The sequence below is a fragment of the Nylanderia fulva genome, unplaced genomic scaffold, assembly GCF_048542155.1.
Source record: "Nylanderia fulva isolate GAGA-0341 unplaced genomic scaffold, ASM4854215v1 Scaffold290, whole genome shotgun sequence".
In the NCBI taxonomy this organism is placed as follows: Eukaryota; Metazoa; Arthropoda; class Insecta; order Hymenoptera; family Formicidae; genus Nylanderia; species Nylanderia fulva.
The window spans coordinates 20,001-30,000 of record NW_028190359.1 but is presented as its reverse complement, the minus strand read 5'-3'; the positions used below and the strand labels follow the sequence as shown (position 1 = coordinate 30,000).

The window sequence follows — 10,000 nt, the reverse complement described above, 5'->3', positions numbered from 1 at the left end:
CGGCGATCTAGCAGGGACGAATAGATTCTGCTTATCATGGACGCTATTGTGATCGGTCGCCAATTTTTGATATTTCGTGTGTCTTTCCCAGGTTTGGGAATAAGCGTCGTTCTGTTTATCTTCCAAGCGGAAGGATAAGCCTCGTTAACCAAGAGCAAGTTAAAAAGCTTGGCGAGTACGACACTCAATCCATCATATTTGATGTGGGCCTTCGTCAAGCCGTCGACACCAGCGGCTGACGAGTTGGGGATCTTCCTGATTTTACTCTTGATTTCTCCCGGTGTTATGGGAGAAAGGATCCGTCCCACTTCAACCGTGGGTACCACCTGTGTAAGAGGTGCTTGTTCTGGGCCTGCTGTACCCCATAGACCTAGGTACAAATCTTTGGTATCATTTGTATCGGGGGTTTCCCGGATTTGCATCAGAGATAGGTCATTAGCTGCCACTACATCAGCCAGCCTTTTAGGACACTTATTCATCAGCTCTTGGCATTTAGCGAAAGCATAGCGCCTTCTTTGAGCTCTATTAGGCCGTGTACCTGCTTTGCGTCTTTTTCGCCTTTCGTTCAGACACTTTAGGACGCTTTGCTCTTTCATTTCTGCCTGGGTCCGTATCAGACAGGTCCGCTACTAGTCGCTCGTATAACGTGTCAAGATCTCTTTGGGAGACTTCACTCTCGTGTAACTGTGAGTTCCGTACTCCATGCCGACCATTTACGTGGGACTTCATACTCGACCCTCAATTCGGCAGAGATACGCGGCTTCCACTGATCTTCTAGGAGCTCTGGCGCTATCTCGCGAAGAGGAGAGTTCAATACAGCCACCGAGCCACTTTGTGACTCCATCGATTTTTGACTTTGACTGTGGGCGGCATCCTGAGACGGACCCGCTATTGCGGCATCCTCAGGTTGTGGTGATTGCGAGGCGAGTTCCATGGCTCGCAGACGCCTGCGGGCGTCGCTGATCTGCTTGTTTGTTCTGCCAGGGAAGAACTCCATCAACTTTATATTTATAAATCTTTCATTTGCGAATTCTCGCTCACGCTCTCGCAATTCATCCAGCTCATAATCTGTCCACACTGTTGGCCGGCGACCACCCTGGCCCGTTGCGGCATTCGCTTCGGCCGCTCGCTTTGCATTGCGCAAATTTGGGTGCGCATGTCGTTCATGCTGCGACAGGCCTATTTGAGAAGTAAACTTTTCTTGACACTTCTCGCAGGTGAAAGTAGCTAACGGATTTGCCAATTTCCGACCTTTACATTTGGCGTAATGCCTTCGCCAAGCGTGCATTTTTGGGAAGCTTTTATTGCACTTGTCACAGCTCCAATTGAGCGAGACAGAAGGATGCTCCTCTAGAACGTGTTTATTCAACTGACCGCTGCCAAGGCAGGAAATATTGAGACCGTTCTCAGAGCACTTTGGGCATATTATTGCCGTTTCGACACTTCCTTGGATGTCATAGGATTGGGTAACCCGTAAGGGTAAGGGCTCTCATCGCATGTCCGGCGGCGCCCCTGGGACTCGAGCGCCGTTCACGTCCCCTCGCCTATTTGCCACACAGGCAGCGACCGGCCCGCCAGGGACGTTCTCGAAACCGGCCGCCTCCGAGGCTTCTCCTATATTCTCCATATCATAAATATATATTCGCTCCTTTAATAGGATCGTCACGCAGAGCTGACGCGACGTCCGGGCATTCGGCAGCACCTCGCCACACGATGGACTTAATCGCTCGAGACGCAATACTTATAACATGCGTCAGTTCGAGCCAAGCTAAGGGGCAGAATAATGCCAAAGGCACTTATTTGCTGATCAGCATTTCACAGAGTGTTATCTCTGTTTCCCCATAAATAGTCGACTTCAGCCAACTTATAGGTTCAATATACTTCGCAGAGCTCTTTCGACGCTGTTGGCGACTCGGATCGCCCATATCTACTAATTAAAGCCGTGGGTTTACGGGCTAGTCAGCTAGCCGGTTATTAGACTAGATAACTCACGGGTAGGACACCAGAGTGACTAAGACTCCTCGCGGCGTGTTGCTTTAATTTTTTTAAAGCAAAAAGGGGAGTCCTGCCAATGACAGCACTACCCCTTCCTAGATATTAGCAATTCTTAATTATCTGGCAAGGCCAGTTCGCCACTAGTTTATGTGCTAAGATGTTGTCGCATAGTTACTTCAAGGAAAGAGCCTTTCGGTGTCCTTATGCCAGAGCCCCGTTGGCCGCCGGGGGGTGAGCCCCAGACGTTGCCCGACTCTCACCACGAGGAGGTGGGGTTGGCCTTAAGAGAGTCATAGTTACTCCCGCCGTTTACCCGCGCTTGCTTGAATTTCTTCACGTTGACATTCAGAGCACTGGGCAGAAATCACATTGCGTCAACACCCGCGAGGGCCATCGCAATGCTTTGTTTTAATTAGACAGTCGGATTCCCTAGTCCGTGCCAGTTCTGAGCTGAGCGTTGAATGGCGGCCGAAGAGGACGACCACGACGGCTCGCGCCGCCACGGAAGCCTCGCAGCAAGGAAGATCCGCGGGAGGCCAAGGCACGGGACCGAGTTCGGATCCCGGGACCGGCGCGAGAACGCCGACCGTTCACCTCGCCCAGGCCCGGCACGTCAGCCAGACCCGCTTCCCGACCAAGCCCGACACGCCCCGCTCCTCAGAGCCAATCCTTATTCCGAAGTTACGGATCCAATTTGCCGACTTCCCTTACCTACATTATTCTATCGACTAGAGGCTCTTTACCTTGGAGACCTGCTGCGGATATGGGTACGAACCGGCGCGACACCTCCACGTGGCCCTCTCCTGGATTTTCAAGGTCCGAGGGGAAGATCCGGACACCGCCGCAACTGCGGTGCTCTTCGCGTTCCAAACCCTATCTCCCTGCTAGAGGTTTCCAGGGAACTCGAACGCTTATACAGAAAAGAAAACTCTTCCCGGATCTCCCGACGGCGTCTCCAGGTCATTTTGGGTTACCCCGACGAACACTCTTACGAGGGCCCGAATTGTATGCGGTTCCGCTGCCGGGTTCCGGAATAGGAACCGGATTCCCTTTCGCCCGACGGGCGTGTGTCTTTCGTATAATATTTATTATTATTTCTCGACACTCGAGTATATTGTACGCCGTCATTGACATAGGATTTCTCCTAGGGCTTAGGATCGACTGACTCGTGTGCAACGGCTGTTCACACGAAACCCTTCTCCACGTCAGTCCTCCAGGGCCTCGCTGGAGTATTTGCTACTACCACCAAGATCTGCACCGACGGCGGCTCCAGGCAGGCTCGCGCCCAGACCCTTCTGCGCTCACCGTCGCGACCCTCCTACTCGTCAGGGCTTCGTGACGACGCGAGAGAAGACTAACGCCCGCTCCCGGTTGCCGCCCCACTTGCCGCTGACGGCAGAGTATAGGCTCGACGCTTCAGCGCCATCCATTTTCAGGGCTAGTTGCTTCGGCAGGTGAGTTGTTACACACTCCTTAGCGGATTCCGACTTCCATGGCCACCGTCCTGCTGTCTTAAGCAACCAACGCCTTTCATGGTGTCCCATGAGCGTCGAGTTGGGCGCCTTAACTCTGCGTTTGGTTCATCCCACAGCGCCAGTTCTGCTTACCAAAAATGGCCCACTTGGCACTCTGATCCGAAGATGCTCGTGGCTTCATAATTCAAGAAAGCCAGAGATCTCACCCATTTAAAGTTTGAGAATAGGTTGAGGTCGTTTCGGCCCCAAGGCCTCTAATCATTCGCTTTACCAGATGAGACTCGCGCGCGTTCCGTGCGGAACGGCCGAGTGCCAGCTATCCTGAGGGAAACTTCGGAGGGAACCAGCTACTAGATGGTTCGATTAGTCTTTCGCCCCTATACCCAGTTCCGACGATCGATTTGCACGTCAGAATCGCTACGGACCTCCATCAGGGTTTCCCCTGACTTCGTCCTGACCAGGCATAGTTCACCATCTTTCGGGTCCCAACGTGTACGCTCTGGGTGCGCCTCTTCTCGCGATGAGAACGAGACGCCCCGGGAGTGCGAGGCCGCATCGCGACGCGGCCCATCCTCCCTAGGTCGACGGCCAGGGCCGACCTTCACTTTCATTACGCCTTTAGGTCTCGCGACAAGTCCCAATGACTCGCGTACATGTTAGACTCCTTGGTCCGTGTTTCAAGACGGGTCCTAAGAGTACCCAAAGCAGTAGCGTCGCCGACCGGTATCGGTCTCCCGCGAGACCGCGGGAGACGTTCGCAGGCCTGTCGAAGGTGTACCGTACTGTAACCAACAGCGGGCCAGGACCGGGGACGGCGCGAAGTCCGTAACCTCCGAGTACCGTGGCGCGCGCTTGCGACGGTCTCGACGCACCGTGAATAGTGCGGCCTGATACCTTGCGCGTACCGCCGAGCAGCCGGCCGGGCGACCGAGGGTTTGTCGCGTGCCGTTTTACCGGCGACGCGACAGACACCGCACCCGGGCCGTAGACCGACACCCAGCGGGTCGCGACGTTCTACTTGGGGAGAAGTGCACGACGACGAGCGCCGGACATCGGCGCACGGTAGCGTGCCCGCGCGCGAGCCGCAAGGACTCCGCGGGACATCGCCGACCGACGCGAAGCCAGCGCCGCTGACGATGAATCTCCCCGTTCGATCTTTTGGGTTTCTTAGGTTTACCCCTGAACGGTTTCACGTACTCTTGAACTCTCTCTTCAAAGTTCTTTTCAACTTTCCCTCACGGTACTTGTTCGCTATCGGTCTCGTGGTCGTATTTAGCCTTAGATGGAGTTTACCACCCACTTAGAGCTGCACTCTCAAGCAACCCGACTCTAAGGAGAGATCCTCCCGAGGCGCGCACCGGTCGCTACGGGCCTGGCACCCTCTACGGGTAAGTGGCCCCATTCAAGATGGACTTGGACGCGACGCGGCACCTCGGGATAAGCGGATCCTCCCAAACACCACATTTCCCTGCGGCGGAACCGCGGGATTCGGTGCTGGGCTCTTTCCTGTTCGCTCGCCGCTACTAAGGAAATCCTGGTTAGTTTCTTTTCCTCCGCTTAATAATATGCTTAAATTCAGCGGGTAATCTCGCCTGCTCTGAGGTCGTCGCATAGTGAGTTTTCGTAGCCGTTTGCCTCCTCCGCGTCGCTCATCGTCGTCTCTCCTCTATAATATATATTATAAGAGGGAGAGAGAGAGAGCGTCGAACGAGAGAGCAGCAGCGGCAGCACACGAAATACGCGAGAAGGCAAATCGCCGGGGCGCTAACCGCACACACACTCGTTGGTGGTAATGGAGACGATATATCGCGGGGTTCGAGATTCTCGGCTCTCCCTTCTCTTTTATATACGAAATTCGGGCGGAATCGATTCGACGAGTACACGACGCGGCGCGCCGGTCCCCTTTTTTCGCTTTACGAAAATTTCGTGGACTCGGACACGCGGTCGGCTCGCGATTCAAAACCCTTCTCCGTAAAGAGGTAAAGGATTACGAATGCTCTCTCCGCCGGACGACGACGCGCCGTATATTTCTCCGTAATACCGTTATGTGTGCGGGCAAGGGCGCCTCGGCATAAGACGCGCGAGCGCTATCGCACCGAGAGACGCGGCACAGAGTGCGAGAGCAGTCCGGTCAGTCTGTGTGATGTACGGAGAGGAGAGACGGTGAGACAAGCGCTACCTACTTTCGGGAGACAACGACGCACGCGCCGCTCTAGGGAAAGCGGTGCCATTCACCGTCCTGACCCTTTTTTTGGCCGTTTGTTGCTCCCTTCGCGCGCGCTCTTACTCTCATCCCATTTCTCCTCGGCTCTCGCGTACACACACGACTTGGATACACAAACACGCTCCCCCTCTTAATTCGCGCAGCATTCTCTGGGCGCGCGTTCGCCAACGTTTTACACGCTTGTGCGCTTCTCCTCCTCATTATTATTATTTCGGTGTGTCATTTCAGACGACGCCAGGATTTGCACCGCGGCCGGTCGGCGCGGCACAGACACCTCGGGCGAACGTCCAACGATCGCTCGTACGCCCATTGTAAGCGTTGCACAGGGCACAGGCGACGCGCGCGCCATTCTCTGGTCGCCCGCGTCGTGGCCGTGCGCGCTTTTCGGGCGCAAGCAGTTTAGGGGTACTAAAACGACCCTCAGCCAGGCGTGATCCGGGAATTGTATCCGTGGACCGCAATGTGCGTTCGAAATGTCGTCATGTGTCCTGCAGTTCACAAGTTGACGCGCAATTAGCTGCGTTCTTCATCGACCCACGAGCCAAGTGATCCACCGTTCAGGGTAATCGTTCGAAATTTTTGCGTTCGCGAAGAAACGCGCTTCTCGTTCAACCATCGTGGTCTCTTCTCTCGGACGAGAGAGAGAGAATAATCGTGGTGGCTCTTCGATCAGCCTGTCCGCGCGCGTCCGAGGACGCGCGCGGACCGCCGCCTCCCGCCAGGGAAGGCTACGGCACAAAGATAGAGTTGTGTGTTTCTCGTTCGGAAGCGTCTCTCCCGCAACGGGAGAGCCGGGGCGGAAGCTCTTTGAAGAAACCGTCGGACCGACACAGTTGACAGATTGGTCGAAATATCATCGATCCCTTCTCTGTGTTATATATATATTATAATAATATATGGGGGTCCTCTCGCTCGGCACTCGCGGTCGCACACCGTGTGTTCTCGGCACGCTGACCGCTGCCCCGCGACAACGGGGAAGGGCGCGCGTCGACGAACGTCGTGGGTGCTGCACACACGCGTGCGCGGGCATAGGTTACCACTGGTTCGCGCTCAACGCCGAATCGACGCTCTGTGTGTGTGTGGCCGGAGAATGGCACACACACGAGCGTGATCGCGAAGCGTCTCGCTCCGAATCGTCGTCGAACACCGCCGGGCGCGCTGCTCTGCTTGCCGCCTACTTTCGGTCAGAGAGGCGCGACGGCGTCCGTCGTTATATCAAAACACAACAACAAATTCCGTCAAATCCGTTATTTTCTTTTTCTCTGAGAGCGCCTTTTCAGCGCGTCCATTCAGTCGCCGACTGCTGCGAGCGCGCGTCTCTCCCAAAAGAGAGGACTCTCGACGCAGAGCAGGACCTCCGGAACGTTAATGATCCTTCCGCAGGTTCACCTACGGAAACCTTGTTACGACTTTTACTTCCTCTAAATGATCAAGTTTGGTCATCTTCCCGGCAACATCGGCAATGCCGAGACATTGCCGCGCACCAGTCCGAAGACCTCACTAAATCATTCAATCGGTAGTAGCGACGGGCGGTGTGTACAAAGGGCAGGGACGTAATCAACGCGAGCTTATGACTCGCGCTTACTGGGAATTCCTCGTTCATGGGGAACAATTGCAAGCCCCAATCCCTAGCACGAAGGAGGTTCAGCGGGTTACCCGGGCCTTTCGGCCAGGGAACACACGCTGATTCCTTCAGTGTAGCGCGCGTGCGGCCCAGAACGATCTAAGGGCATCACAGACCTGTTACTTGCTCAATCTCGTGCGGCTAGAAGCCGCCTGTCCCTCTAAGAAGATTTGTTTGTACGTTGGTAGTAAAAACCCGCCAGCCGAAGCCGGGGGCCTTCGCGATACCATAAGGTACGCCTATTTAGCAGGCTAGAGTCTCGTTCGTTATCGGAATTAACCAGACAAATCGCTCCACCAACTAAGAACGGCCATGCACCACCACCCACCGAATCAAGAAAGAGCTATCAATCTGTCAATCCTTCCGGTGTCTGGGCCTGGTGAGGTTTCCCGTGTTGAGTCAAATTAAGCCGCAGGCTCCACTCCTGGTGGTGCCCTTCCGTCAATTCCTTTAAGTTTCAGCTTTGCAACCATACTTCCCCCGGAACCCAAAAGCTTTGGTTTCCCGGAAGCTGCCCGCCGAGTCATCGGAGGAACTTCGGCGGATCGCTAGCTGGCATCGTTTATGGTTAGAACTAGGGCGGTATCTGATCGCCTTTGAACCTCTAACTTTCGTTCTTGATTAATGAAAACATTTTTGGCAAATGCTTTCGCTTCTGTCCGTCTTGCGACGATCCAAGAATTTCACCTCTAACGTCGCAATACGAATGCCCCCATCTGTCCCTATTAATCATTACCTCGGGGTTCCGAAAACCAACAAAATATAACCGAGGTCCTATTCCATTATTCCATGCACGCAGTATTCAGGCGAAGGTAGCCTGCTTTAAGCACTCTAATTTGTTCAAAGTAAACGTACCGGCCCGACTCGACACTCAGTAAAGAGCACCGCGACGGGATATTAGTTGGGCCGCCCCTCGCGAGGCTAAGCCCACCGGTAGGACGTCCCACATCACGCCAGTTAAACACCGCGAGCGGTGAACCGACGGTGTGCGACACAGATTCAACTACGAGCTTTTTAACCGCAACAACTTTAATATACGCTATTGGAGCTGGAATTACCGCGGCTGCTGGCACCAGACTTGCCCTCCAATGGATCCTCGTTAAAGGATTTAAAGTGTACTCATTCCGATTACGGGGCCTCGGATGAGTCCCGTATCGTTATTTTTCGTCACTACCTCCCCGTGCCGGGAGTGGGTAATTTGCGCGCCTGCTGCCTTCCTTGGATGTGGTAGCCATTTTTCAGGCTCCCTCTCCGGAATCGAACCCTGATTCCCCGTTACCCGTTACAACCATGGTAGGCGCAGAACCTACCATCGACAGTTGATAAGGCAGACATTTGAAAGATGCGTCGCCGGTGCTAGGGCCGTGCGATCAGCACAAAGTTATTCAGAGGCACCAAAATAAACGGTGGACGAACGGCGAGCCGCCCGCCACCGATTGGTTTTGATCTAATAAAAGCGTCCCTTCCATCACTGGTCGGGACTCTGTTTTGCATGTATTAGCTCTAGAATTACCACAGTTATCCAAGTAAATGTGGGTACAATCTAATGAACCATAACTGATTTAATGAGCCATTCGCGGTTTCACCTTAATTCGGCATGCACTGAGACATGCATGGCTTAATCTTTGAGACAAGCATATGACTACTGGCAGGATCAACCAGGGAGCTTCGTGTTCGGTTACTCGCAAGGGAGTAACTCGCGAGCGAGCCCGAAGACTCGTCGCTAGCTCTTTTTCGCGCGCGCGCGCGTTCGATGCCGAAACACCGACGCGCGCGCGACACGCTCGTATGTGCCATTTTATTTGCCGCCGGTCTTGCTCAGCCGGTCGACGACACTCTGCTGTGTTTAACGCTATTATGTAAAGCGTACGAGAGAACGACGGAGGCGAGAGTAAACCCTCGACGCCGCCGCCTCTCCTCTTCTTCCTACTCCTCTCCGTTCAAAAATCCACAAGATCAAAATACTCGTGTTCTTATTCTTTCAAATGTTATGATGCGCGGTCTCGAGAAACCGCGCGATTCACCCTGACGCTAGATCGACGATGGCGACGCTTAGACGTCGAAGACTGTTCTGTCTGGTTCGTACGCGTTTAACCGCACACGACCAGCAATAAGATTTCGCTACGGCGTACAAAGCGAGCGGGAAGAAGCAACTCTTCCCGCAAACTCGTATCCGTGGAGTAGATGCTCGGTAAGCGCGACGATTCCGCTGCTGCGTACGAAACGAGAGGGAACCGCGCGGCCAACACACTAGAGGCGTGCGCGCCACATAAGAGCCATTCGGTCTTGCGACACCGACTCGTGGCAATGCTGTGCTCGTAATAAATAAATGTGCGTTAATTTTGCGCGCGTTCGGCGACGAACGAGAAGAGCCGCACCGTAATCCCCGGCGAAGAGGAATACGAAACGACGCGAGAGTCGAACGTACGTTCTCGCGAGACACGCAACCTCCAAGCATGAGAAGACTTGGCGGCGGCGCGTTCTGCGACGATCGTATATTATTTTATATATTCGTGGCTTCCAAATCAAACAATTTATATAAATGTTCTCTCCGTGTCAGAGTCGCGACTCGACAAAATCCGTTTTTGACCCGTTCGGGCGATTCTTCGTTTGTCAACGTCGAGAGCGCGACACGTACAATATTAATCTCTCCTACCCTCTTATAGTACCCAACCGACCGGC

At 54.2% G+C, this 10,000-nt stretch overlaps 2 non-coding genes and 1 pseudogene across 2 annotated transcripts; all 3 read right to left on the bottom strand.

Moving 5' to 3' along the window:
* Positions 1-5,076, bottom strand: part of LOC146722654 (large subunit ribosomal RNA) — an 8,404-nt pseudogene extending 3,328 nt beyond the window's left edge.
* A 1,032-nt stretch (positions 5,077-6,108) lies between these two features.
* On the bottom strand, positions 6,109-6,259 carry LOC114935075 (5.8S ribosomal RNA). Its single transcript, XR_003820420.2, has one exon. It is a non-coding gene; the product is annotated as a 5.8S ribosomal RNA (ribosomal RNA).
* Positions 6,260-7,060: 801 nt separating this feature from the next.
* Positions 7,061-8,983, bottom strand: LOC114935076 (small subunit ribosomal RNA). The gene has a single exon (XR_003820421.2). It is a non-coding gene; the product is annotated as a small subunit ribosomal RNA (ribosomal RNA).
* Between the last annotated feature and the right edge of the window lie 1,017 nt (positions 8,984-10,000).